Source organism: Cebidichthys violaceus, unplaced genomic scaffold, assembly GCF_023349555.1.
Source record: "Cebidichthys violaceus isolate CVI_PGR_0920_01 unplaced genomic scaffold, fCebVio1.0.p SCAF_19, whole genome shotgun sequence".
Taxonomy (NCBI): Eukaryota; Metazoa; Chordata; class Actinopteri; order Perciformes; family Stichaeidae; genus Cebidichthys; species Cebidichthys violaceus.
In genome coordinates this window covers 9317529-9345028 of record NW_027176361.1, presented here as the reverse complement: position 1 = coordinate 9345028, position 27500 = coordinate 9317529, and the positions used below count along the sequence as shown (strand labels likewise).

The 27500-nt window shown below is 44.3% G+C and overlaps 1 protein-coding gene across 1 annotated transcript in view; it reads left to right on the top strand.

The window, feature by feature from the left end:
* Positions 1–27500, top strand: part of kdm6ba (lysine (K)-specific demethylase 6B, a) — a 91715-nt gene that overhangs the window by 26898 nt on the left and 37317 nt on the right. Inside the window, exon 4 of the mRNA XM_068713569.1 lies at positions 5601–5668. The gene's annotated coding sequence lies outside the window, so the exon portion shown is untranslated. The remainder of the gene's footprint in view (positions 1–5600; positions 5669–27500) is intronic.

The following is a 27500-nucleotide window of genomic DNA, read 5'->3' as shown; positions in this document are numbered from 1 at the left end:
CAACTCCAGAAAAAAACATATTATACACAAATACACACACACGCACGTTCTTCCTCTCACCCACAGCTGACACAAACTCATTTGCGTCTACAGTCTTGTTCCGATCCTAGCGTAGCTACGTAGTCACCAAAGCAACCTATGCACATAAATTGGTGACGTTGGCACACATAAATCCAATCTGATCACTTGCAAAGAACAGTGTTATAAAACGCTGACAGTCTGTCTTAAAGATCAGATTTGAAAAACAAGTCGGATTTGTCTGCAGTCTGATGAATGAAGTGCTTACACACACACACGTACGCGGAGAGCAGTGTGTGAGTGAGTGGTCAGTAAGATGAATTGCCAGACCACTGCTGAGGTCATGAGGGTTAGAGCTCTGTGGGGTCAAAGGTCAGGCCAGACAGTCAGGCACGTGCCATAAGCAGGTTTCCTAGCAACCAGGCCAGGCAGAGGGAGGTGGAGTTTACAAATGCACGCTGGAAGAGATAAAAAAAAATCAGTCAAACACACACACACACGTACTCTCACACACAAAACTAGAACAAATATGCAACACATGCTCCAGCATATTGAAGACAGTTGTGGGATTTTCCTTCTCGGTCTGATTTAGTGCTTCTGCGTCATTTGGTCGTTTCCACCCACTGATTTTCATTGCATTCCATCCTCTAATTAGTACAACAAAAACATATAGCAACACAACATGTCATGATGCACTGACTAAACTAGCATATTCGGCTTTCACATTTCCCTTAAGATTTTCCAAAAACAAGCATTCCTTTGTTTTACTTAATATTGTTTTTCTTGTGAGAACCTAGTTTTGCATTTGTCTATTTTACCGTTTGCAAAGTTGCACATTCAATCTGAAGAGTTGCTCCTCTTCAGATAGACTCAGTTCCTGTCCTGTAACACTTTCTTTGCTTCCACCGTGACTTACTCGACATCGGTCTACCTGTAATTTGTGTGATGGAAAGTCTGGTCATTCACACGCCATGTCGTTTTTGTTGCCTTTGTGTCTATTCACTTTTGTCTGCATTTGTTCACTCTCAAGACGTGGGCCATGAATAAAGACGCTGCCACGGCTCTCATTAAGACCCCTATAACTCATAATAATGGCTGTCACGAACCCAAGTGAGCTGTGGCCTTATTAGGACACATAAATCACAAGGCTACTCTTGTCTCTACTTTATATTTACTACCTATTCATATCCCATATTTAAATGGCGTACATCCCAACAAAGAAATCTACTTTTTTAGTGATGCTTCATGGATGCATTTATTACATGATTTTCCTCCCACGTGTCTTGTAATTGCTCTTGACAGATAAGACGTATTAAAGTTGTCTAATTGAAAGAGAAAAATACCACATGTAGTACATAGCAAGTGGACAACTTTGATGTGGGCTTACAGGTTTGAGGTCACTGTGATTTAAATAAGCACTAATTTCCTTCGTGCCCTGTTTGTGTCACACAGACACACACACACACACACACACACACACGTACACACATACACACAACCACACATACACACAGTCATATAATGACTTGTCCCTTTTGTGGTCAGGGTTGCAGACATCAAAGCCAAGCAGACAGCCAAGTCAGTAGCTCCTTTCAGACGAGCCTTTCCCTCGGTGGATGTGGTGGTAATCTTAGGTGTCCACGTCACGTTTGAGTTGTTTATTTTAACGCAAACATCACCCAGGCAACCGTGCAGTACTACAAACCAGTTACCATTACTGTAACAGTGCTACGGGGCTCGAGTCAGAATTGAATACAATTGCAAAAAAGACTACAGCTAAAATAAGGGGATAGAGATAGATATTGCATGCACTTTGAAGACTTAGCATTTTCTTATTCACTGGGAGATAAAATGTGTTAAAAACAACAACAAAATACCTCGAGTGAGCTTTAAGTTGTAGAGGAGATGATGTTCTCTTGCTGGGCAGGAGGGAGAGGCTTTGAAAATGGCTTCAAGTGACGTTTGTGAGCATTTGACAAGTTTTGATTGCTCACTTTCTGTCCAGATTGCTGAAATCACACAAGGTGTATTGTTGTCTTGCTGTTGGGATTTACTTGCGGATCGACCTGTTTCTTGTCTCTCATGTCTAGCACTCTGTCTCCCTCTCATGCCCTCTCACACACGGATCAATCTGCCAGCAGTATATTGTCTGTCCTATCACTTCGTCTTTGAGTAATTGAGCAGTAGAATGTGGGAATAGCCCCACTTCCTCAATCTTATTTCCCACACTGACTCCATACCACACCCAGACAAACAGGCCTTTACAGCACACACACACACACACACACACACACACACACACACACACACACACACACACACACACACAGAGGCAATGGATACAGGAATTGTGAGAGCTCCACATTCACTTTGTATACAAAGCCTGATACAGTCATTCTAAATGAGAAATTGAGTTGGAAAGGGTGTAAAGAGGGAAGTCTGAGAGCAAAACAAATCCAAGTCGTTAAGACGTGACGACGGCAGGGACTAAAGAAACGGAGCAGATTGGAGAAGAGACAAAGAGAGAAATGGTGACGGAGAGATGAGAGCATATGGATGGGGGAGGAAGAGCGAGAACTAATTAAAGAAAGTCGAGTTTTAGTTGGGTGTTGATTCCATGAGGAGTAATGGTCCCAGGTGTGTGAGATGAGGGGAAACGGAGGAGATGAGGGATAGGGAAGGAAACGAGGTCCCCGTACACCATATGTTCTCTATCGTTCCCTCTTTCAGTCCCTTTCCTTTCAGGCTCGGCACTCGCTCACTGAGACGAGCTGAACTTGGATCGCTTTCTTTCTCCTTGTGCATCTTTCTCACCGTTCTGTCAGCCACTGCAGGTTAAGTAAGGAGACAGTGGGTTGAGTGGGCGTGGTTTGGAGGCGATGATTGTGTGACTGTTTGCATATGCTTTTGTTTGCATTTCAGAAAGGCTCAATAGCTTCCATGATTTGTCCTCTGTTTATGGGGGATTTATATTTGCTGTTCCCTCTGTACATATGGATTTCAGTATTTGTCCTGCTTTTTATTGTTTAGCTTGTGCTGTGTTTACATTACTTATTGTTTGAAAGAGGATTTCTCTGTGTGCATTGGGTAAGCCTGGAGCCTTGACAGCAGGTTTGGTTGCTAAAAGTTTGATTGGAGTTCTCCTTTGCAGGTTCAGTACTTTGTCCTACGGATATCAGTACAGTGCAAGTCTATCTACTGTGTACTGTTTCACTCCTTGACCACAGAACAGGAACACACCACGAGTTTAAAATGACATGTCGTCTAAAAATAGCGGCCAAACTCACTCACCCCGCCCTCAATGAGCCCCACTCGGCCGGATAACCACCCCCCTCATCACGGCTCTCTCCACCCCGTCATGAAATGCAAGCTGTTCCCACTGTACATTCCACTGAGAGGAATGAGCCAACTCCCCTGTAAATTAGAGAGCAGGGGGGGGTAAGTTATTGTTTTCTGCCAAACAAAGGCACTTAGCAAACAGGAGTGGAGCAGTTTCCAACTGGTGGTTAGGTAGGCTTAGCAGCTGGGGGCCTGGAGGGAAGCTGTTGCTGCTGTGTCACCAGGTTGGAGTGCCTTAAGGCTCCGTCCCGGGGCCCCGCTTTGGTCTCTTTTTTTCCCCATCTCTGTTCTGATTGTGTGCATGTGTGTGTGTCTGTATGTGTGCCTATGTGTTGGCCCTCAGGCTGTTGTCAGGCAGATCACGGGAGCTGTTGTGAGTTAGCCCGGCTGTCTGTGTCTACCTTCATGCCTCTGTTCCCTAAAGGAGGAGAAGGAAAGGAAGGAGAAGGAAAGGAAGGAGATAGGGGATGGGAAGAGGGGGGGGGTTACAACAGAGCGATGGAGCGAGCGCATTCCTCGACATGCACAAAACGTGTCCACGGGGGGAACTGCAAGCCCAGCAAGATTCACAGACTTCCAACTTCTTAAAACGAAACTCCCCCCCTACCCCTCTCCATCCTCCCCCCCTCCCTCCTCCTCCTCTCCTTGGCCCTGGAGTGGTTTAAGCGATAATCTGTGGAGGAATTCCAAAAGGCAGGAATCCAGGGATTATCTAAAGAGAAAAATGGTAGATGATGGAATACTTAAGGGTTTACCTGAAATGATTGCTCGGGTTTTAGGTTTTTGAGGTTTGAATTTGCAACAGCATGACCAATTTCAGTTAGCGGATAAGGTGATCAAATTAATGAAACGAGATGTCCTAGGAGCTTAAAACACCGCACACATATCTCTGAGACATTTACACTGTAAAATTATAGCTGTCCTGCTGTAATGAACTTCCATAATAACGCTTACATATTATCAGCCAATATGTTTTATTTCACTTTCATTTTAATATCTTTGGGTTTTTCACGTCGGCTCTGGGACATTGTGATGTGGCATTGTTTTTCAACAACATCTCATCTCCATCACTTATGAAAGTAATCCTTATTTGCAGCCCTAATCAAATCAAACTCAGACAAAAGAAGTAACTCACTCTATATATTCTATTTGAACTCACTAATGTGAGTATGATCGGTCATTCCCTCTGGACTTGACCCCCAGTATATGGCACAAAAACCCTGCTGGTGTTTTACGGGGCTACAAATAGACGTAGTTTGGCAGCAGCAGGGTATTTAAATTGTGGTTACACTATCCGTGTATGGCTGTGTTATTGTAAACACGCTGCATCTTTGGGGCTTAGCTCCTCCTGTCCTACTTAACTGGTCGATAAACAGGCTTTAGCTTTCATTATGGTGATGTTTGATATTGCGCCTCCTTACATCATGCTGGTATCTTGTTTTTGTGTTTTGTCTGGTCGTGTGTTGTTTGTATGTGCAATTGTGCATCGCTGTCACAATTTCCCCGTGTGTGTGTGTGTGTGTGTGTGTGTGTGTGTGTGTGTGTGTGTGTGAGGATATAATGACAGTGAGTGTAAGTCCTGTCTGGTAGCTGTAATCACTGTGTGGTCGGTCAGTTCATTGGGTTCTGTTCACCTTAGTGTGTGTGTGTGTGTGTGTGTGTGTGTGTGTGTGTGTGTCTGTTTTCATATGAACAACGTGGATTACATCAGATGATGCATCTACATAGTTTCTGCTGTGCTGTTGTTTTGTCTTTATGGTTATTTGGTATTTACTTATTGTATAGAAATTGAATGTACTCTAATGTATAGAGAAATACATTAAAGGAATTGGAGCACTCTAATGCACTACACAGGCAAACGTTTGTGGACAGCCCTGTGTCGAGGGAAGTTTTTATGACCCTGTTTACGAAGAGAAGTCCATAAAGAAACGGTCGCCTAATATCGATGGCGGACCTCACTAATGCTCTTGTGGAGAGCTTTCCCAAAAGAGCGGAGGCAGTTTTTTTCCATGCCCATGGTTTCATAATGAGATTCTCAACCATCTCTTATGGGTGTAATGTTCGCAGCATTGAACATGGCAGTCTGTACAGCGGGAATGTGATACAATAGAAGTGGCTGGCTGTTTGACGACTACTTAAGCATTGCACTACTCCCTTCAATATATATATTAGCCAATGCCACTGCTAAATGTTGTGTGTATGTGTGTATTCATTCTTATATCTGCGCTATGCTTGCTTTTCAGGTACAGGCAATATCTGGCCCACCCAGTTCCAGTCAGTACACACCCAGAGTGTGCTCAGCAAGGGGCAGGTAAGAGGAACAAGCGCGTGTGTGTGTGTGTGTGTGTGTGTGTGTGTGTGTGTGTGTGTGTGTGTGTGTGTGTGTGTGTGTGTGTGTGTGTGTGTGTGTGTGTGTGTGTGTATTTCTACCCTAATAGATTATCGATGCACTGCTGGGTTGGTTGGCTGCAGCAGACAGTGGAAATGGGCCTGGACTCCCCTGAGGAAACAAGATATCTCCAATACACACATACAAACGCACACAGCTAACACACATACAGTAGATACAAACACAGGCACGATGTGACTTCATGGGGGGGGGGGGGGGGGGCTCTTATACGCGGGACTTTAAAGCACATTTTGCGCACTCACACACATACACTTACTTGCAATTAGACACACCACACACCTGCTGGGTCTTTAGAGGAAGCTGAGCTCCATTCTGCCTGCATCTGAAGATGAAAGGAGGAGAAGAGGAGTGCAGAGACAGGCAGGAGGGAGAGGAGGAGGGATTAGAGGAGAGGAGGAGGAGGAGGAGGAGAGAGAGGGAGATGGGTAGAGAGGTAGAGGACAAAGAAAGAGAGCAGATAAAGAGGAAGAGGAGGAGCAGATATGAAGGGTGATAGCCAACTCTGCATGCTCCCACCTCTTCTTCCTCTCTCCTTTGTGAACAGATGGGTGGAGGTATCAGATTGTGATGGAAGCCAAAATGGGTACATACAAGTACATATACAACGGCAGTCACACATAGCCACACACACACACACACACACACACACACACACACACACACTTTCACGCCACCAGACAGATGCAATATTTAGCATCCCGTGTGTGTGTGTGTGTGTGTGTGTGTGTGTGTGTGTGTGTGTGTGTGCATGCGCCCAATGATCATGAACTAGTCGGGTCAGGCTGGGTCCATAGTCTCGTTACCACAGTGAAGGCAGTGTACACACACACACACACACACACACACACACACAGTGCAATCCAAATTGACACAGAGTGATGTCCTGTACAGAGAGACAAGCACAGGGAGGGAGGGAGGGAGTGGCTCCAAGGAGATGATGAATCAGATGAACAGTGAAGAAAGAGATAAGGCATGATGAAGAAAAAGGCGGATGAGAGGGAGAGAAAAAAAGAAGGCATCAAACTTGCAAGTCCTGTGGGTCTTGGCTTGCAGGGGGAGGAGGGCAAATGGAGGCATGATGTAGAATCCAAATGTCTCGGTGTCACTGGGTTCATCGGCAATCTGTGCCGATCGCACACTACAACATCCACTCCGGCTTGTGCTCGGAACTAATGACATTTCTGTCATGTGGCGTTACATTTCTAAAGCTTCACCGGGGACGTTTCTGTGTCGGCACAGAAAAGGTAACAGTCTGGCCTTTAAGAGCTTCACCACCGTGACATTAAAGTAAACTGCACACAGTACACTCACTACACCTGATGGATCCGTGCCAGATAACAAAGGCATCAGGTGGATGTGTGTTGGACAAAAGAAAAAATGTCTGGAAGGGAAAATCAAAAAGTGTTGCAAGGTTTACGAATATATATGAATATACGTATAGGAATGTAAATCACAGAATATACAGTTGTGTATATTTCCCTCAGAATAAAAAAAGTAATGGATCAGAGATGAAGATTTTAGTTAGCTACAGCATGGGACAATGTCAAGCTCTAAATTCAGCTTGTAAAAGCTCAACTAAGGTCGATTTTTAATTTAATTCAATAGGTTTTGAATGGCATTAATTCAATGGCATCGGAATATGAAGACACTGCAGCTCGAGTGTTTGGTTTAGGCTGACAGGTTGGCTGTATTCTCTACGGTTTCTAAAGCACTTGTAATGTGGCTTAATAACCTTTTAATAGGACTGTTGCAGTTTGGGGGAATAATTCTATCACATTTTTGTGATAAAAAAATTTCTCCCTTAGTGTTGCAAGTAGTAGGATGGAGGGTGAAATGTGCACAGTCGGGCCTCCCACAGCTTGCAGGTGTGTGTGTGTGTGTGTGTGTGTGTGTGTGTGTGTGTGTGTGTGTGTGTGTGTGTGTGTGTGTGTGTGTGAGAGTAGTGTGCTTCTAGTCTACATATTGTCAGCTTTCTGCCGGTCACGGTGGTCAAATGTACTGCCAGCATGGACTCTGTGTTCCCAGTCCAGCAAGTTTAGTTTGATGGAAGTTTTTTTCTGGCCCGACTATCCACTCTCTCAAATCTCGCTATATATACTTCCAGCTGTCAAGTGAATTTCATGGAAACTTTAAAAATTATGCAAATGAGGTGTTTTCCATCATCAGTTTGAAGTGAATAAAAATGGGCTTCCTGAGTGTCAAAACTGGACAGCCACTAAAAAGAGTCTTTCGGTTTTGGGTTTTCTTGGATGTGATATCTTAGCCTTTCAGAACCTCCGACCTCTTTTAACTTTACCGCAATAAAACTGAACTATTAACAATTTCTATTTAAGGGAAACGCACGTATGCGCTTTCTTTCTGAGAGTTAGATTAGAAAATCAACAGCTCTCTCATACGTGAGTAAATATAAGGCTACAACCAGCAGCTGGTTACCTTAGCTGAGCATGAAGACCGCGGTGAGATTCAAACGGACATCCTGAAGTCAACCAGCGGAGACTTGAGGAAGTCAAGGAAATAGTGTGGCACATAACCCATTTAAATACACAGCATGCCATTTTTATGCATCTTGTCGTCTAACTTTTGGCAAGGAAGCAAATAAGCATATTCTCTAAAATGTTAAACTATTCCTTTAAGGCTCGAATTATATTATATATATATATATATATATTTTTATATATATATATATATATATATATTATTATAGTTGTTTATTCACAGAGATATCTACGTGCGTCTTCTTCACAGAGAAGGTTCACTTCCACGGAAATGAAGACGAGCCGGTTCCGGACTTGGTCTGACACATTTGCATCCACACACAGATATGTATTGGGTAGATCTCTCACTGACTAAAAAGTGCTGGAAGTCAAAGTTTTTGAAGGAATTGATCAAATAAGCTCCAGTCATCGTCTTAATTCCAATGGATTACTCTCTCTTTTTCTCTCAACTCTCTCTCTCTCGAGTAACACTTGTGGTGTGGAATCAACAGCAGAAGGGAAATAGAAGAGAGTATGATACTTGATGAAGGGAGAGAAAGAGGGAAGGGGGGGGGCTAAACCAGTGTTAATTGAACACAGCTGTACCTCGTTAAACATTAATTGGCAATTAATCAGCTCCCTCCCTCTCCATGAATATCTTCAATATATCTTTTAAAAGAAAGAGAGAGAGTGGGGAATAAAGTAAATTATTCACAGTAACACAAGGAAAGCCTGTTCTCGCTCAGCCTCCCTCTCGCTCTCTACTTCTTCTCTCCTCCATCTTCTCACTCTTTCTCTCCCTCTCTGTGCTCCATTCAGCCCATTAATCTAGTTTTCTGCCTTTATCTCCGCTTCCTTCCCCTCATCCGTCTGTAGTTCAGAGAGAGAGAGAGAGAGAGAGAGAGATGTCACAACAAGGAGGAAGTGCCAGTGGGGGAAAAGAGGTACAGAGGTGGAAGCAGAGAGGCCCTGGTGCTCCTCCATGAAGGGATTCAAGAGTAACATCAGTGAACCACGTCCACACCTAAGTCAGCTAATGTGAAAATGATGTGGAACGGCGTGCATCCATTCGAGGTTTTCAGGTTGTTTTCGGAAGGATCTGGGGATAACGGCGCACACTTTTCAACTTTCTTTGAAGGCCGTCATGTTGTTGCGCTCAGTAAAAAGTGACAGAAATAGAGCTCCACCACCTGATCAATCAGGTTGTCGATTTCAGAGGAATCATATTTTCAAATGTAACCAGATAGTGTGGACGTATTTTCAGAGCAACCTGTGAATGCTACTGAAGTTTATATCCAGCGTACGTGGCCACAGGCACTTTGTGTTCTAGTGTTTGAAGACGCACTGTGTGTACTGTGTGTGTGTGCAGTAAACCCAGTCTGTCCTGCAGATCCGGCGAGTCGGGCTGTTCTGCCCGGTGCTGCTGGCTCTTATATAACGGTACTGATTACAGCATAAAGGGTGACCTGCAGTGCACCCACTGACACACATTCTCTCCCTCGATCTGTCACTATCTCTTCATCCTCTCTCGCGCTTGTTTCCTCTCCCCCAAATCTCAGCTACTTCCATCTCGCTCAATTAAGCGCTCTCTTAAACGCTTTGTTTCCTTCCGTCTCTTTTCATTATCAATCGCTGCGTCTGCTCTCTTCGCACTCTTTATCGGTGTTACTTTGGCGGCATCCCAAAAATTCTCAGCTATTGCTCACCCTCTCTCTGCTTCAACACCCCCACCCCCCCCCCCCTCTTTTTTTTTTAACTGTCCTCTCCATCAGTCGCCATCTATCTGCCCTCACCATCTAAGTCTCTCTTTACCTCCCTCTCTCTCCATCTGGGCCCCAGCCCAAATATTACAAATGCTATTGCATACTGGCTAGGGGCCAAATCTGCAAGGCGATAAATCAATACAGCGAGAGAATTATGTAACGTGCCACCATATTGACTTCTCTCTTCCTCCTCCATCCCTGGGTGGATTCCTCCTCCGCCCCTTGCTCTCCGTCATCGACTCACCTTTTTTCACTTGCTCTCATTTAACCAGATAAAAGTCTTCTTTACAGCCCCGGCCTCTGAGTCACTTTTGGGCTGAAGGCATGTGTTGTGTTTGTCCACTGATCATACATACAGAGTACAGCTGTCATCAAACACTTATCACCTGTTGGGAGTGATAGGAGATGATGAGAATACATCTTAATGTAAGTGTGGAGGAATGTAACAAGTCGCTCAAGCTGACATTAGTTTAAATCATTTAAAAAGAAGAAGTTTGAAGGCTCACTAAACTTTCAGAATCTTAGTTTAGATGGAGATTTTTGGGTGGTGTCTGGGTTCGCCGGGTTATTTGTTCGTAAATCAAACTATTGGCTTGTGTATATGCGCCAATGGTGAAGTTGGTCTGCAATACTTGCTGTAAGTTTAAGCTTAAGTTGTTGCCCAGTAATGTTGCCGCTGGCCTCTCTGTTAGCAGGTTCTGCTTGTGTTTGTTCGGGACTTACTGGTCTCTGACTGGAGCTGGTCCCAGTGACTGCTCACTGCTCCAGCAGGTGTTCTCTAAGAGTTAAGACTAGGCACCCGCTGAGTGTATGCCGTTTTTTTAGACTTAACTCGAATAACAAATGCATGTTTACTATAAACATGTCGGTTCTTAAGGAACACGGCCAATTCCTTTTTGAAAGCTTTAAACAGCTGCTGAATCATATTGTTTACAGGATATTCAAACTTTCAACCTTCATTCCATTATAATGCTTTAGTTGTTGCAAATATTTGACTCCTGCTCATAGCTCTCACGCCATCCGTGACGGTCCGCACCACTGTGTTTCATTCACGTACATAAACAAGGCTTTAGATTGGTTCAAAAGCTGAGGACAAATGCTGAGTTCATGTAAAAACTAGATACGGTTGTTCTGCTTCTAAGTTGAAGCAATAGTTTGCAGATTATCTCATTTTACAGGCTTAAGTCGGAACGGTGCTTCTGCCCCATCAAGTCTGTTATCATGCAGACATATTCACACCTTTTAATTGTTTAATCAAAGATTATGAAGTAAACTTTCTGTCTGTCCGCCGTTACGCTTCCTTGTTGGATGCTCAACTGTATGAGATGAAACGAATGAGAAGTGGTTAGAATAATCAGCTGTGATAACTTTACATTGTAGCTTCTCCCCGATGAAAGGGTTTCTCTTAAAGGTGCTTTAGATGCATGCTATACAGCAGGAGCTGAAATGAACTCTTTTGGAGAGCAGAGGGTCCTGGTGCCCTGGCTTCTTTATGGAGGGGGGAGGGCACAGTCTATAGGATTCAGTGAGTAAGCAGTAACAGTTCCTATATTTCCTCCAGCCTATGCCCTGGTCAGAGAGTGCAGCATTTCCATGCTGTATTTTCCATACCGTCACCCCCTACCACCCTCTGTGTCTCTCTCTCGCTCTCTGTCTCTCTCTCTCTGTCTCGCTCTCTGTCTCTCTCTCTGTCTCTCTCTCTCTGTCTCTCTGTCTCTGTCTCTCTCTCTCTGTCTCTCTGTCTCTGTCTCTCTCTCTCTCTCTCTCTCTCTCTCTCTCTGTCTCTGTCTCTCTCTCTCTCTCTCTCTCTCTCTCTCTCTCTCCTCCCTCTTTCTTTCTCTATCTCTCTCTCTCCTCCCTCTCTCTTTCCACCTCTGCTTTCCAACTGTACTTTTTCTCTCCGCTCTGGAATTCCATCTTCCTGCACGTGGCCGGCACTCAAGAGGGCATGCTGTGTGTGTGTGTGTGTGTGTGTGTGTGTGTGTGTGTGTGTGTGTGTGTGTGTGTGTGTGTGTGTGTGTGTGTGTGTGTGTGTGTGTGTGTGTGTGTGTGTCTCTCTCTGAATGTGAGATATAGGAAACATCTCCTGATGAAGGAAAGGAAACATGAAGCATGCATTTTTTTTGTACTGTAACATGCCAACAAGTGGGCACTACTTGTTCCACTGCTCCAGCTTGAAAGCTCTGAGCTGAAACATGGTTTCTGTGCTTACTGTAAACAGTAACAGTTAGTGAAGGGCAATGAAAAGGATACTTGTTAGAAAACATTATAGTAGACTTTTGAACAGTTTTGGTTGTTTGTTCATTTGTCAGTAAACTAAGTAATATTGACCTGGAATGACTTTCCTTTGTTCAACACAAGTGGTTTCTTTGAGAAAACAGACAAGACACTGAACACTGTGGAAGAAGGTAAAAACAATTCATAACACAAAACAAAAAGAACTGACTTTCATTCTCTTCAAGAAAAACTTGCATCTTACTTTTGCATTTCTGGCTATTGTTATTATTGGTAATGCAGGAGGTACAAACATAAGCAGTCGACAACTTTGAAACAAACCCCCAGCACAGCTAAAGGTATTTAGAAGAGAAAACAATGGCAAATGGTGAACTCATTAGCCAAATGATCTGTTGTAAACATCTAGTGAACACGCCCACGTCCTGGTTCCACTTTGACCTTCCATTCTTGCAGTAGTTGTACCTGTGCACAGCTTTCCGCTGCAGTTAGGAATTATTACTGACATTTTGTCTGACTGCTCTGGTTTCTCGCCCAGTCCGTCATAATTGATGTATACGACAGTCAACCTAACTTTGCAAATAAGACCCAAGTTGTAATAAACTGGAATGTACACAAAAAGTACACAAAACCTAGTTTACGAAGAGGAAATGGCAGTAACGCAATCATGTAATCCAATTCATTTGATTATAAACGGACGGTAGATGTGGTAAATCCAATCAAAACACTAAATGCATGCTGACAGAAGTTCCCAAGTCTTCCAGTAATCATGTTGTACCAGAACTGGATTCTGTACCTAGAAGCCATTGTTCTGTCGAGCCACATGCTAGCTGTTTCTTATGCTACACCCTTATCGCTGTATGGCTTCACACATCTGTTGGTACGGAGATGTTGGTGCAGTAAATTCACATCTGGGCAGCAGCAGCACACGCTGCAGAGATTTATAACCCCGATCGAAGGTTATCTGCATCTGTATCGATTTGTTTATTTATTTGTTAAATCACCGGCGTTTGTACTGTGGGTCACAGCGCATCTCCGTCAGGCTTACATCACACTAATGAAGAAAAGAAATCAAGGTACAGAGTGAACACAGAGGCTCCTTCTGCTCCCCAATCCCATCTGTTTGACACACAGAGGTAGGGAGGGGAAGGATGGAGAGAGAGAGAGAGGGAGAGAGAGAGGGAGGGAGGCGAGAGGGAGGGGTGGTAGACGAATGAGAACGAGGCCAGATCAGGCTGAGGGAGGGATGAGAGGGTGGGGGGTGGAAAGGGGGGAGGTGCTGTTTAGAGAAAGGCAGGGAGTGAAAAAAAAAAATCAGAGAGAGGCAGGCTGGGGGGTTGGGCTCCGAGCCTCTGCATGTGTATGTGAGAGAGAAAGCAGCAAGCGAATGTGTGTCGTGTGTGTCTGTGTGTGTGTGTGAGTGTGTTTGTGCGCGTGTGTGCGCTCGCTCTGTTCCTTTCCTTTCTTTGTTTGACTACTGAGTGGGGAAAAAAAGCTAGACAGAATATAGAGAGATAGAGAGAGGGTGAGGGAGAAAAACACAGACAGAGGAGGAGAAGGAGAGGATCTGAAACGAGAGTCACTTTTATTTTTTTTTAGAGAGGGAGAGAAGAAGAAGATAGACAAAGGATTCCTATTTTGGTCTGTTTTTTTTTTTCCTTTCTGTTTTTTTCCCTTGCATACTGTAGAATAAGAAAACAATGTATAGCAACAAAAACAACAACAGCGCTGCATGCCTTTGACAACAGTGTCATATTCAAGAGCGGTGTGTGTTTTCTGTGCTGCCTCGGTGCGTGTGTGTGTGTGTGTGTGTGTGTGTGTGTGTGTGTGTGTGTGTGTGTGTGTGCGCTGAGGAGGTGGGGGGAGGCAGCCGGTGCGATTTAAAGGGAAAATACAAGGCACACACACAAAGCTGGGAGAGCAGGCAGGCAAGGCAGCAGAAAAGGCAAGGAAAAGAAAGGTAGAGGGAATCTGCTGAGCTGGCTGCCGCTTCAACCAACAAACCTCTTTGGGATTTTACTCCACCGAGCCGACCCTGCGTCTGCCTCTCAGCTCAACCTGAGCCACGGCCACGGTAAGACAAGCTCCCTATCCACGAGCTCTCAGCTGTTTGCACCGCTACCCCTCTGCAGACAAAAGCAGGAGAAAGTTGCTGTGTGTGTATGTGTGTGTGCGCGTGTGTGTGTGCAGATGGAGAGGAGCTAAGCTAAAGGCTGAAGCTAAGGCTAAAAGGCGTGAGGAATGCAGCACAAAGGGAGCTTGTGTGCTCCAGCTGGGGCTGTGTGTGTGTGTGTGTGTTTGTGTGTGTGTGTGTGTGTGTGTGTCTTTGTGGACGGGCTTGAATGTTTATGTCACGGGGCTTCCCAAACTTTTGCATGTGAAGGATGCCCCGAAATAGATGAGCACCGACCACAGAGACTCTTTTTTTGGTAAAAGATTTGACAAGAAGGCTTGGAGGTGGAGAGAGTGAACGCTCCTATCACAATATTCCTTATATAGTGTCTGCTAGAGCTGTACATGAAAGCAAATATTCCAAAATGAATGTGATTGTCATTTACTGGGGAACAAAAGGAAAGGAGTCTTGAAGGTCCCAACGTGTTAGTTTAAAAACCAGCGGTTCATGTCAGAGCCGGCCGATTTAAATACCCCTGACGGCTCCGCAGCCAGCTGGCTCACCGGCGCGGAAAACAAAATACAAAAAGTAGTTCATTTTTACTCCTCTATCTCTTTGTCTCAATTTTTCTCATCCCTTTTCCTTCACTCTACACTAGCATGTCATTTCTTGCTCTTCCATCTTCACTTCTCGATCTTTGCTGATGTAAATGCTAGTTTGCACAAAAGGTCTCTCTCCTTCTTTCTTCTCCTCGTCTCCTTTCTCCTCTCCTTTTCGTTATCGCTCCTCTTTTTCTCTCCATTGTGAAATAGAGAGGTGACCGTATTGAACATGGGTCTTGTGACTTTGCTGCCTAAGCATTAATCGGTGACTGTCTATCTCTTCTGCGCACACACACACACACACACACACACACACACACACACACACACACACAGATGCCGGCTCCCATTAGCTTCTTACACATATAAACACACACATTTCTTCTGTACTACAAAGTGTGTGCCGTTCCGTCATGTGTGTTGTGGTCTGGGGGCTTACACCTTGTTCTTGTCAGTAGTCTGGTCTGCGGTCAGCACCCGTTTGTAAATGTGTGTGTGTGTGTTACTGATATATAAAGAGCTAATAGGAGCCGGCACTGTGTGTGTGTGTGTGTGTGTGTGTGTGTGTGTGTGTGTGTGTGTGTGTGTGTGTGTGTGTGTGTGTGTGTGTGTGTGTGTGTGTGTGTGTGTGCATGCTCCTCCCTGCGAAAGGGTGTGAGAAACACAACACTTGTGCCGCCGTCTGCCTAGAGCTAATATTGTTGTGTGTGTGTATCGGTCCCTGTCTTAATTAAATCTGCCCCCCCCCCCCCCCCCCCCGTGTTTAAACCAATACAAATATTCCTAGAATAAAGGCCTCACTAGAAAGACACCTCACGCATGCTACTGTAAACTGATCTCTACTAGTCCGCCACACATGCGAGCGCACACATGCACACTTCCACACACAAGTCAGAATCAGTGTTACTATTCCATTTTCCGCCCCCACCCTTCATGTGCTCCCCGGGGACTTTCCTCCTTTCTCTCTTTTCAATAGTTCATTACCAGCGTAAGTAGAGCACCCTATACTCTCTGACATTTCTCTTTCCTTTTTTTTTTTTCTTGTCTTTCTTTTTCTTATTCATCCACCACTTCCTGCCCGACTAGGATTATCCAATAGCGTGCCAGGAGCGGTTCAGCCAGGGTCCCCTGCTGTGGGCTGGAATACATCATAGCTGCTCGCTCACTACCTGACATAACCCTGCCCGATTAGGATACGCCGTATACAGGACACAGCCAGCACTAATGCTGCGCTAATGCTGTGCTAATGCTGCGCTAATCTGTTTATAGTGTGCTGCTGGTTCCCATACTGACTGCAGAGAACGGTGTATTACAGGAGAATATGATATGGAATCATTTATTATACTAGGATGGGTTACTTTTTGATAGGTCTTTATGTTTCATCAAATGGAGTGATTTATTGCATAAAATATGCTGTACCGGTAAATACACAGGCAAATAATATAATCTGATAAATAAAGATATTAACTGGAACATAACTGATTTAGATGGGTAGTATTACATTATAGAAGGGAAAATCATATTTTATAGTGAGCAGCTGTAGTTAGAAGTAAGTTAGAAAGTAAACTAAAATAAGAAGGTTTGTATTTCCGTGTCATGCCATTTGATACCTAGTGGTGTTCCGTGTGAATACATGAATGTGTCTTTATAATTTTAAAAGAAATAACTTTTATGTGCGCCTAAAGTGTTTCCTGATAAAGAGTGTTTCTCTCATCTTGAAGGCTTTCTCCAGGTAACAGCCTAACTCACTAAATGAAACATTCTTTACGTCTCAGTAAAAAGGACGGTAGAAAACAAAACGAAGCAGAAAAGATAAAACGTATTTCGGTTGATTCAGCGAAATGTAGCACAAAACGATTTATGCTTTTAGTAAGACACAAAGTAACATAGTATAACAGCATCCATAATGTGGCGAGACAGATTCCATTACTTTCCATTAGACTGTTGTTTCTTTCTCTGTAGGCTACAGTTTTGCATAGTCATTGATTGGGGGGGGTGACCTGGCCCAGCTGTGAGTGAACGTGTGTGTTTTGCAGATGCAGATAGAATACGGGGATTTGGCCCGTGATAACAGTTGATTCTGGAGCTGTCTGTGTAGCAACAAGCCATTTCCTGCACAGAGAGCCATTAGGACGCCACCCAAATATTCCACCCCCGTCTGTCACCCACCATGCTCCTGTGTTCCTCTGCAGATGTGCGCACACACACACACACACACACACACACACACACACACACACACACACACACACAGAGAGAGGGGGGGGGCATTTGTGATTGAATTTGTGTGTGCATGTGTGCTGCTCTCCTCTCTACCCCTCCTCAACCCCGGGGCAGTCCCCCCCCCCTTCGGCTGAAGGGGGGAGATTGTGCATTCATTGGAATGGAGGCTGAGATGGCAGGGGAGGAGGAGGGGGGGGAGGGTGATTGAGTGTGCTGCCTGCCGAAGAAAAAAAGAAGAGAGAGGGAAGAGGAGAGGGGGAGGGGTGGGCTGCCTTGTGTTTTAAACAAGAGAGAAAGGGGGAGGAGAAGGAGAGGAGCAGACAGGCAGGAGAGGAGGTGAGGGGTGGAGGTGAGGGGAGGCTGGCTGGCTGGCTGGCGCCGTGGCTGGGTTGTGTCTGTGCATAGACGGGCTGGAGCTGTGCTAATAACAGCCTGTGTTCAAGGAAGAGCTTGAGACTCATTCATGAAAATGAAATGTCTGTTTGTTACTCTGATATGTATATATATATATATTTATATATATCTATATCTATATATATACATATCTATATATATATATATATATATATATATATCTATATATATAGATATATATATCTATATATAGATATATATATATCTATATATATATATATATATATATATAGATATATATATATATATATATATATATATATATATACTTGACTTTGCCCACAACTTTTGGTGATATCTGCTCATAGTTTTTATGTTTATGCTTTTTCCGAGTTTTTTCGTCTCAGAAGTGTTTTTCATCTTTTGAAGGTGATGCTGATGTCCCACTACATACTTGTTCATTTGTTTGGCACATTACTACACACCACTTCCTCTGCAGCTTCATGGCTTCTTCATGTTAAAGATATAATAAAGTGGTTAGAAGTTGAGTGACATCCAAGAGTAAAAATGAAGACACGTATGTATATTCAGATTTGCAAGTTACTACTTCAAACAGTGTGTGCTTGAAGCAAATATTGGAGGTTGTTTATAGGTAGCAGGTGGTACCAGCTGGCCTTGTGGTGTATTAAATACTGTATATACATTGGTGCAAGTGCTAACAGTATTCTCCTTGCACAACAGTCAGCTGTTGCGAGCATACTTCCCAGAATTTGTGCCAGTTCCTTTAAGATCCAGACTCTGTTGCTTAGCATGTTCTTCTGCACACACACACACACACACACACACACACACACACACACACACACACACACACACACACACACGGACACGCGCGCACGCACGCGCACACACACACACACACACAGTAGTAGTACTGTAAATATTCTGCTCTGAGGCTTATCTGTGACTACACCAGTTTTATATTTAAAAGCACAGTTTGTTAAGGCACAGAGGGATAAGGCTTAGGTGGTTAATTCTATTATGCGGGGTCAAAGGGCTCAAAAAGATTAGCTTTGGCCTCAGAGCAAATATCCTCCATGGAAACTAGCCTGTGTAGGTAGCTGTATATAATTAGCAGAACGTAAGACAAAGGAAGTGATAGAGACATGATGAGAGACAGAGACAGAGAGGCTGGGCGGTCTGGTGGAAGGTCAGATCCACGTGGTGGGCTTTATGGCAACAATATTATATCACATTTTTTTTTGTCAGCCAAGAATAAAATGTAACACTTTAAAGTTTGTTTAAATATGTATCGCTTACTTTTGGATCCACTGCACAGCACTTCTTTAAAAAGAAGATATTTTACATTTAAACCTGGGTCACCTGTTACTCCCGTTGATTCCCTCTTCCAAAACAGTGGTGAAGAACACCAGCAGCAAAGGCCAGTAGTTGAGTTTTCATTGAAACCACTGCATGATAAATGAATCAGAGCACAAACCGACGCAGAGCTTATACTAAGCAGCAGTGCTGCGCTGCTGTATGGAGACGAAACACTGGAGCTATAGATTCACAACCGATAGAATGTGCACTGTAGCAAGATGCTAACAAGCTCTCTGTAAAGACATGTGAATTATTCACAATTTAATATTGTAACGCACAACCCCAAAGTCACGTGATGCAGACTTTACCTGACTACATTTTTTAAAGTTGTTCCGGATGTGAGTTGATGCCAGAGACATGCATGAGAGAAAGGAAAAGGAGTCGATAAAGAGGTATCTGGGAGATTGAGAGAGAAATATCCATACTGAGACATTTTGAATGCAAACACACACACACACACACACACACACACACACACACACACACACACACACACACACAGGGCCGAGGTAGTATGCTGAGTGTGCACATGGCGTCTTTGTGTGATGGAGACAAGCTGCGGTTTGTTGATTTAAGGTAATGGCTTCCAGTTGTCTCAGTCAGGAGAGGGCTGTGTCACTACTACTGGGGATAGACGGGGGATTGGCAGGCTGAGTGAAGACAAAATCTATAACACACACACACACAACTGAACACACACATTGTGTGTGTGTTATATAGGTTTCTTGTGTTGGCCTCTGTATAGAGGACCTTTTGACTGACTGAACCAGGTGTGTGTGTGTGTGTGTGTGTGTGTGTGTGTGTGTGTGTGTGTGTGTGTGTGTGTGTGTGTGTGTGTGTGTGTGTGTGTGTGTGTGTGTGTGTGTGTGTGTTTGTAGCGTCTCTTGCATAATGTGTGTGAAGGTTTGTGAATTGTTAAAGTGTGCTCGCTCTGTAATGCAGGATGCAGAGTTCTTTATAGCTCTAGATTTAAGAGGAGGGAATGAGGAGGAGAAGAGGAAAGAGACATGCAGAGGGGGGTTAAACACTAGTAAGAGTGTGGAGTTTTACAATTGAAACGTTTCTGCTCCTGGCTTTTTCTGTCTTTGCTCGTAATTTCTGCACCAAGCACGTCTTTATTTCCCCGACAATGACTGTTGATGTTGTGCTGCTTGTATTCATTATTAACAGCTTGTAATGCATTGAAGCTTATCCTACAGTTGCACTCTGGGTAGGAGCAGCTGCTGAATGCTCAAAATGTGAACCACAGGAAAATAGAATGTATACTAGTATAAGTGCACAAACACAGATTCCCATAAACACACACACACACACACACACACACACACACACACACACACATGACTTTGGCCATGCCCTGTGTATTTACTGCGCTCTGTAATTGTGCGAGGAACAAATGTGCTTAGGCTCTTTGAAGGTTTCTGCTCTCATGCTGCTCTCCTTTTCGTTTTCTCTTTACTTGTTTATCTGTGGCGCTTCTCATAAAGTGACGTGGCACTGCCCAGCATGTCATTGTTTGTGCATGTCAAGCTGTTTCTATACTTGTGTCTGCATCTGAGTTTGTGCATGAAGCTGAGTGTATATGCCTGGGAGCACACTCCAAAGTAGACGCAGGTTAGGTTTTGCACTTGAGTGAGTGAGTGAGTGAGTGAGTGTGTGTGTGTGTGTGTGTGTGTGTGTGTGTGTGTGTGTGTGTGTGTGTGTGTGTGTGTGTGTGTGTGTCTGTGTGTGTGTGTGTGTGTGTGTGTGTGTGTGTGTGCGCAATCCTTGTGAATGAAAAGGTGAGTCTCGTTCACGACGTCTGTCCTGCTGTTAATGATGCAGGACTGAAACATGGTGTTTAGTCCTGCTTTGTCTCACTGGTTTTACTCGCTTAATGGGATAATGTTTATTTACTCAAGGGCTACACGTATGAGGAAGTGAAATCATGTGTTTATTTTGTAATAAGTCAACAGGTGATGAATTATTTTACATCTTACCAAATGCTTGCCTAACAATAGGCTGCTTGCACATCCAGCAGAAGCCAAGCAACATGGGTAAAACAGCAATCCACACAAGTTAAACTTGTTAGTACACACCTCTTCAATACCGTCACATGCAAACTAACACCACCCCTCTGTCCTAGCTTGTTTTCCTCCCTGTTCTCTCCCTCTTCTATTCTTTTTCTACCCAACTTAATACCTTGTTTTGTTTTTTTCTCGTCTTCTCACCTTTCTTCCTCTTCTTTTCCTGCTCTTGTTTTCCCTCCTGCGTGTTACATCGCCTGTCTCTTTAAGCCCGTTCCACGCTGAACCCTGACCCCTCTCACTTGTGTAACTTCCATGATAACCGTGCTTGTGTGTGCGCGCATGTGTGTCCCACAATGTCTCTCGCTCCACTTCTTCTCAATACATGAGTCACAAGTCACAGCTGAGCCACCTGGGAGTTTATTTGGTAAGATCCAGTTGACACTTTCTTATAAACCTCATTTTCTGTCTGTCATTTGCATGCTTTCTTTTGATTTTGTTTCAGCATATTCTTTTATGTGTATGTGTAGACAAAATGTCATATATGCAATTGTGTCAGTCATACATTTGTAGAAATGACAGGTGTGCATTTGGTGTGTGTATAAAATAGAGTGTGAGAAATCAAAGCTGCGTCTGCCTTGGAGCGTTTAAGAGGATATCTGTGTCTCTGCGTGAGTGTGTCTGGAGGGCAGCGGGTGCACTGTGACCTTTATGGGTCCGTGTGTGTGTGTGTGTGCGTGTGCATGTGTGTGTGTGTGTGTTTGCTTGCCCCCAGACTGGTAACATGATCTGTCTCGAGGAGTTGAGCCCTCCATCCCTCCGCTGTCTGTCTGCACCCTGCCTCTCCTTTCCTCTCTTCTATATCTTCCCATATCCGTTCACAGCCTTCTCTTTTTTCTGCCTCCCCCTTTCTTCCTCCTCACCATAAACTTGTAAATCTGTGTCACTCAAAACCTAAAAAAATACATCTGTTTGAAACCTCAACTCTTTTGGCTTTTTGCACATTTCTCTCTCTCTCTCCCTCTCTGTTTTTTTTTTCCTCATCTCTGTAACACACACACACACACACACACACACACACACACACACACACACACACTGTGATCAGATGGCTTTGATTGCAAAGATCAGAGAGGGGAGAAGTAGATGGGTGTGTGTGTTTGGGGGGCGGTGTAGGTGATGTAATTGATTTTCTCTGTTTCCTTTGTTTGACTAGTGTTAGATGTCACTCTTGAAGCTGTCTATACTGCACTGATGCACTGGTAACTGAGGCTATGGTCCATGTAGATTACACGTGGGACAGGGTGGGGCAGGGTGATGGAGAACGTCACGAGACAGAAATCCAGTGGGAGAGTCGGCCTTTCACTGATGTGTTGAATTATAAGTTTCACAGTGTGTGTGCTCCATCTCGTCTCTGTCAGATGGTCAACAATGCCCAATCAGTTGTCTTCTTCCTTCTGTCTTTGTTTAACAGAAATCCTAAATATATTCTTGAGCCATTAAAAAAATACAAGTTCAAGTGGCTTTGTGAGTTGAGAATCCTTTAATAAGACATTAAAAACTCCTACACGCATCAGCTGTTGGCCGTAGGCCATCGTGTGGAGGTGGTTTTAATATATCGGAGCAGTGTTGTGCTTCTAATGAGTGTTGGAGTCCTCCACCCTCCCACTGCTGCAAAATATTCTGGGTCTGGTCTGAGCCTAAAACTTGTTTCTACGTTTTAGGCTCAGACCAACTCATCTGAGTCTTTTATCCAAAGTTTCCAATCAAGCTGAGCTTTAAGCACAGGACTGAGCATGCACTACGTTTGCAGTTTCCTGGAGCAGTGTGTGTGCGTGCGTGCGTGCGTGCGTGCGTGCGTGCGTGCGTGCGTGCGTGCGTGCCTGCCATATGGCGGCTGTATTAGCCCACAGTGTAAACACAGCTGGTTGCCTCCCGTGGCTGCATGGGTGAACAGCAGTCTGCCTGCAGATACAAAAAGCCCTAATGGGAGGATCACATTCACCACTAGTACATTAATATGACTATTAGACACATTGGGATTCATGATGTGTTATCTGTAAGGCACATTAGTGCCAATGCTGCAGCCTGATATCCAGACCGTTAGACGTTGAGAGGGTGATTATTGAATGTCTCAGCGTCTGTTCGCCTCACTTTGCTTCAGGCAATTGTGATTCTTTTTTAAATTGTGATGACATTTTTGTGAATATTGAATCCTGAACTTGAAACTTAATAAAAAGACAAAGCATAATCTATTGAAATAGTAAGGCATTGTCACTATTCACACAGAAGATGTGCAGGTAACATCATGTGTTACTATTCATGTGGTTGGATATATGAATAGCACATTTGATAATTTGATTAATTTGATAAAGATATTTATCAAAGAGTAATGCTTCTGGTCTCCTGAACCGGAGACACAAAGTGGCAGATAAAGCAGAGAGGAGAGGGCAGGCGCTGAACATTGCACATCATAAATAAAATGTCAGAAACACTGGTGCATGCTAGCCAGTGCTCAGGGTAGCGTGAAATCTGCTCCCACCCCCTCCTTTCTTATCTTCCCTCCCTATCACACTCCCTCGCTCGCTCTTTGTGCATGTGTGTGTCTGCTTGTGCGAGCACAGGGTAATTGAGGTGTGTGACCTTGCTGTAGGCCTGGCAGGTGTGAAGGGAGGGATGGAAGAAAGCAGGGGATGAGATGAATGGGGGGAGAGCGTGAAGGGAAGGACGGAAGGAAGGATGGATGGATGGAGGGCTCTGCTGTTATATGTTGGCAGACTGATAGCCCGTCTGCATGCATATATATGTATGCTAATGTTTGACATTCTGTAGTGAAAAGAAATACAACTGATGTTGTGTGTGGGTGGAAGCACATTCTTCTGCTGTAAGGTCCTCTGCATGCAACGTGGAATTGAGATGGTGTGTGTGTGTGTGGGGGGGGGGGGTAAGGGTGTATGGGTGTGTGTGTTATCAAGCAGACAGATGACATACATAATTTACCATATGCTGCAATGTGTGCATCTGAATCTGTTTCACTTTAAAATTGTTGCATATGGGGTTTCTAAACATCATAGTATACTTTCTATAAACCATCGAGATGATTTTGGAGATGATCGGCAGCATTTCTGTCACACCTTTTTTATTACTATAGTTCAGACTACATTTCTTCTACTAAGATGTGGATGAATGTGGTTTCTTCTGTCTCTCCCGGTTCCTCTGATTCTGAAGCTCTACAGAAGAGGATAAAGATGGCGATGGTTATTTTTCCTGTAAGCTTGTGTTTCCACCGAGAAGTTCCCAGTAGTTTTAGTCCCGGGACAATTTAGAAGGAGCTGAAATGTTCCTTCAGCCCAGTGTTGTCCATAGCGAGCTAAAGACCTGGAGACTGAGGAGCGCTGCTGCTGGTCTCAGGGGTGAACACACTCTGCAGCCTGTACTTCAGTGTGCCCACCTGTTCCATCTACAAAACATACAAACCCTAATGGAGATGAAACCAAGAGCATCTGTCTCCACAGTAAATCATCTCTTGAGTGTATGATAGTCATTCATTTGGGCTGTTAAACGAAACAGCCGTGAAACTATTTTGTATCCCTCTTGTCTACCGCTGGCCTTCTCAGTTTGGCCTGAATTAGTCTAAATCAAGACTGAAGTTCTTACTTGTTTTATGAATGAAGCGGTCAATGAGTTGAAGCATCAGCGCTGTGTGTGTGTGTGTGTGTGTGTGTGTGTGTGTGTGTGTGTGTGTGTGTGTGTGTGTGTGTGTGTGTGTGTGTGTGTGTGTGTGTGTGTTTGACTAATCAGCGACGGTCATCCTTGCAAACCCCACCCTGATAGTTCATGTACTTTCAGAAAGTACTACCCCTCAAACAGACCCTTTTTGGGGGGTACAATGTGCTCGCGACTTAATTTAGACCCTGGTCCCTGCTGTTGAAATGCAACGAGTTTCTCAAAAGGTTCAGAGTCCTTGGTCGAAAAGGGGCTCTTCAGGCATCCACCCCTTCACGTTAATCTCATGTCTGAATAAGCACCCTAGTCACGTTTACATAAAAGTCATTTAAGAGGAATTTAACTAGTCCTAACTGCATTTGTTCTGCTATTCAATGCATGTGCACTGTCGATTTTACACACCAGGCAGCAGAATTTGCTCTCTAAAACCGTCAAATGATGAAACTATGACGGGAGGAGGGAGCTGGAGCTTAAAATCTATTAGCGATGCATCCCGCGAGGGAACAGGGGTGCTTTAAAAGATGTTACTGAGCCTCATCGATTTTCAGAGAGGAAGTTTCAGAGCTAAGGGACCCTGACTCCAAAAGCCCAGTCCCTCACTTGAGCGTCTTCATACGCGGACATGTTCCACATATGTGCAGTTGGTGTGTTTGTAGGCTGGTACAGTCCGTGGACATGAGCTCTTGACAAAATGTATACCAGGCAGACCCCTCGTGGACCGATGTAGCTGCGCAGATGCCGAAAAATCATTTGAGCCTCAGTCTTAAACTGGCATTTAGAACCTTCCTTAGGATCTGCCTGTATATGATCTCATCTCCTTGACTTTGTTAAAGACCAGCAGCTGCGTTTTGAAACCAGGTTGACAGTAATTATAATAATTATGTTATCTAAAATGATGAATTGGTGTTACATGCAGCTCTTTTAACATGAAAAGACACGTTTTCATCTGCACACTGAGCCTACCATAAGAATAGTGTGGAAGCGGCACTGAGCTCTCACACACACACCCATCCCCCTCTTCCTCTCCTCCTCTGTCTCTATAAACCCGCCTCCCCCCTGCTCTCTGCACAGTAGCACAGTGCATCTGTGTCATGTCACTGGGTTCTGGCGTCCCGAAGTAACCCCCCACCCCCCACCCTCCCTTACCAGTGCAATCTCTCTATCTCTCTATCTCTCTCTCTCTCTCTCTCTCTCTCTCTCTCTCTCTCTCTCTCTCTGTCCTTGTGTGGCTCACTGTCATCCCCAATCTCTTCATTTTCCCTTCCTCCACCTCGCTCCTCTCTTGCCCGTCTATGTCTCTTTCTCTACACTTATTGTGTGTCACTCATTTAATATCTTCCCCTTGTCTCTCTCACCCCATCATGCAACACAAACACACATCATTGCTCTCTCACTGTCCTTCCCCTCTCCCATGAAGCGTACACAAACATAAAACTGTCTTGGTGCATACATTAATAGATCCAAGCTCCTTAGCTGGCTGATGCATGCATAATCTATCTGCTCATACAGAACGTGAACAGTGCACTTATGAAGCTGCGTGCGCGTGTGTGCATTTGTGTGTGTGTGTGTGTGTGTGTGTGTGTGTGTTTGAGGCCCGAGGCTCCTCCCTCCCTCCAGAGAGACAGACAGGTGTGGACCAGATTGAGTTCCGCCTCATTTCCTCTACCCTTTGCAGCTGGTCAAGGACACACAAACACACACACACACACACAGGCATATTTTGGACACATGGTTATGCACACACACACACACACTTCAAATACAAGGGAAGTGACATGCATACTGCACACACCTCAAATACAGACACAATGCAAGATGTAAAAGGATCAAATGCAGCAGTAGTACAAACTGTGTGTGTGTGTGTGTGTGTGTGTGTGTGTGTGTGTGTGTGTGTTAAGAAGGCTGCCTGCACTTGAATTCCAGTGGAAGAGGATTACAGGAATGATTACAACACGATTGGCACAGTATTTCCACGGCGACGCTGAAAGATTTGCAAATGGTAGAAATCTGGTCCCAGTATAAAGTTGTTTAAATCCCTACCACTGCATGTTATATTCATACTGTATCTAAAACACACACACACACACACACACACACACACACACACAAAAAACTACACTCACCGTTACAATATTTATAGCTGTCTTTGGTAATTTATATTGGACATGAAAACGCTCTTATTGACCGTTCATTTTTCATGCTGTTATCAAATGTATCAACACCAGAAGAACATTATGATCATGGCACACACTCGTGAACACACACACACACACACACACACACACACACACACACACACACACACACACAAAACACTTGCCGCTGACATCAGCAGCTCTTGTGCTGATGTCAAGGCACAATTTTATAAGACTCTGGAGAGTTGGTCATTGGTCATCAAAAAAATTTGACCACTCCAAGCGTTTTTCCGCCACTTTAATTTTTATTTTTTTATTTGTTATGGCATTTAGCTGATTTATTTCAAGTGCAACAGTCGAGTGATATTGCAATCTGCGGCTCAGTGGTACAGCAGAGTCGTCCTTCAATCGGAGGATCGGCGGTTCGATCCCCGGCTCTGTCCATGTCGACGTGTCCTAACCCCAAATTGATCCCGCAGGCTGTGCAGGTGGTGTATGAATGGGTATGACTGATTTAGTCCTGATGGCCAGGTGGCACCTTGCATGGTAGCCCCTGCCATCAGTGTATGAATGGGTGTGAATGGGTGAATGATGACATGTAGTGCAGTGGTCTGAAGACTAGAAAAGCACTATACAAGTACAAGTTCACTCATCCATTTACAATATTACAAGATCCAAATAAATTATTTTTTTTCCAATGAGATGTCCAATATATTAGAATGTGG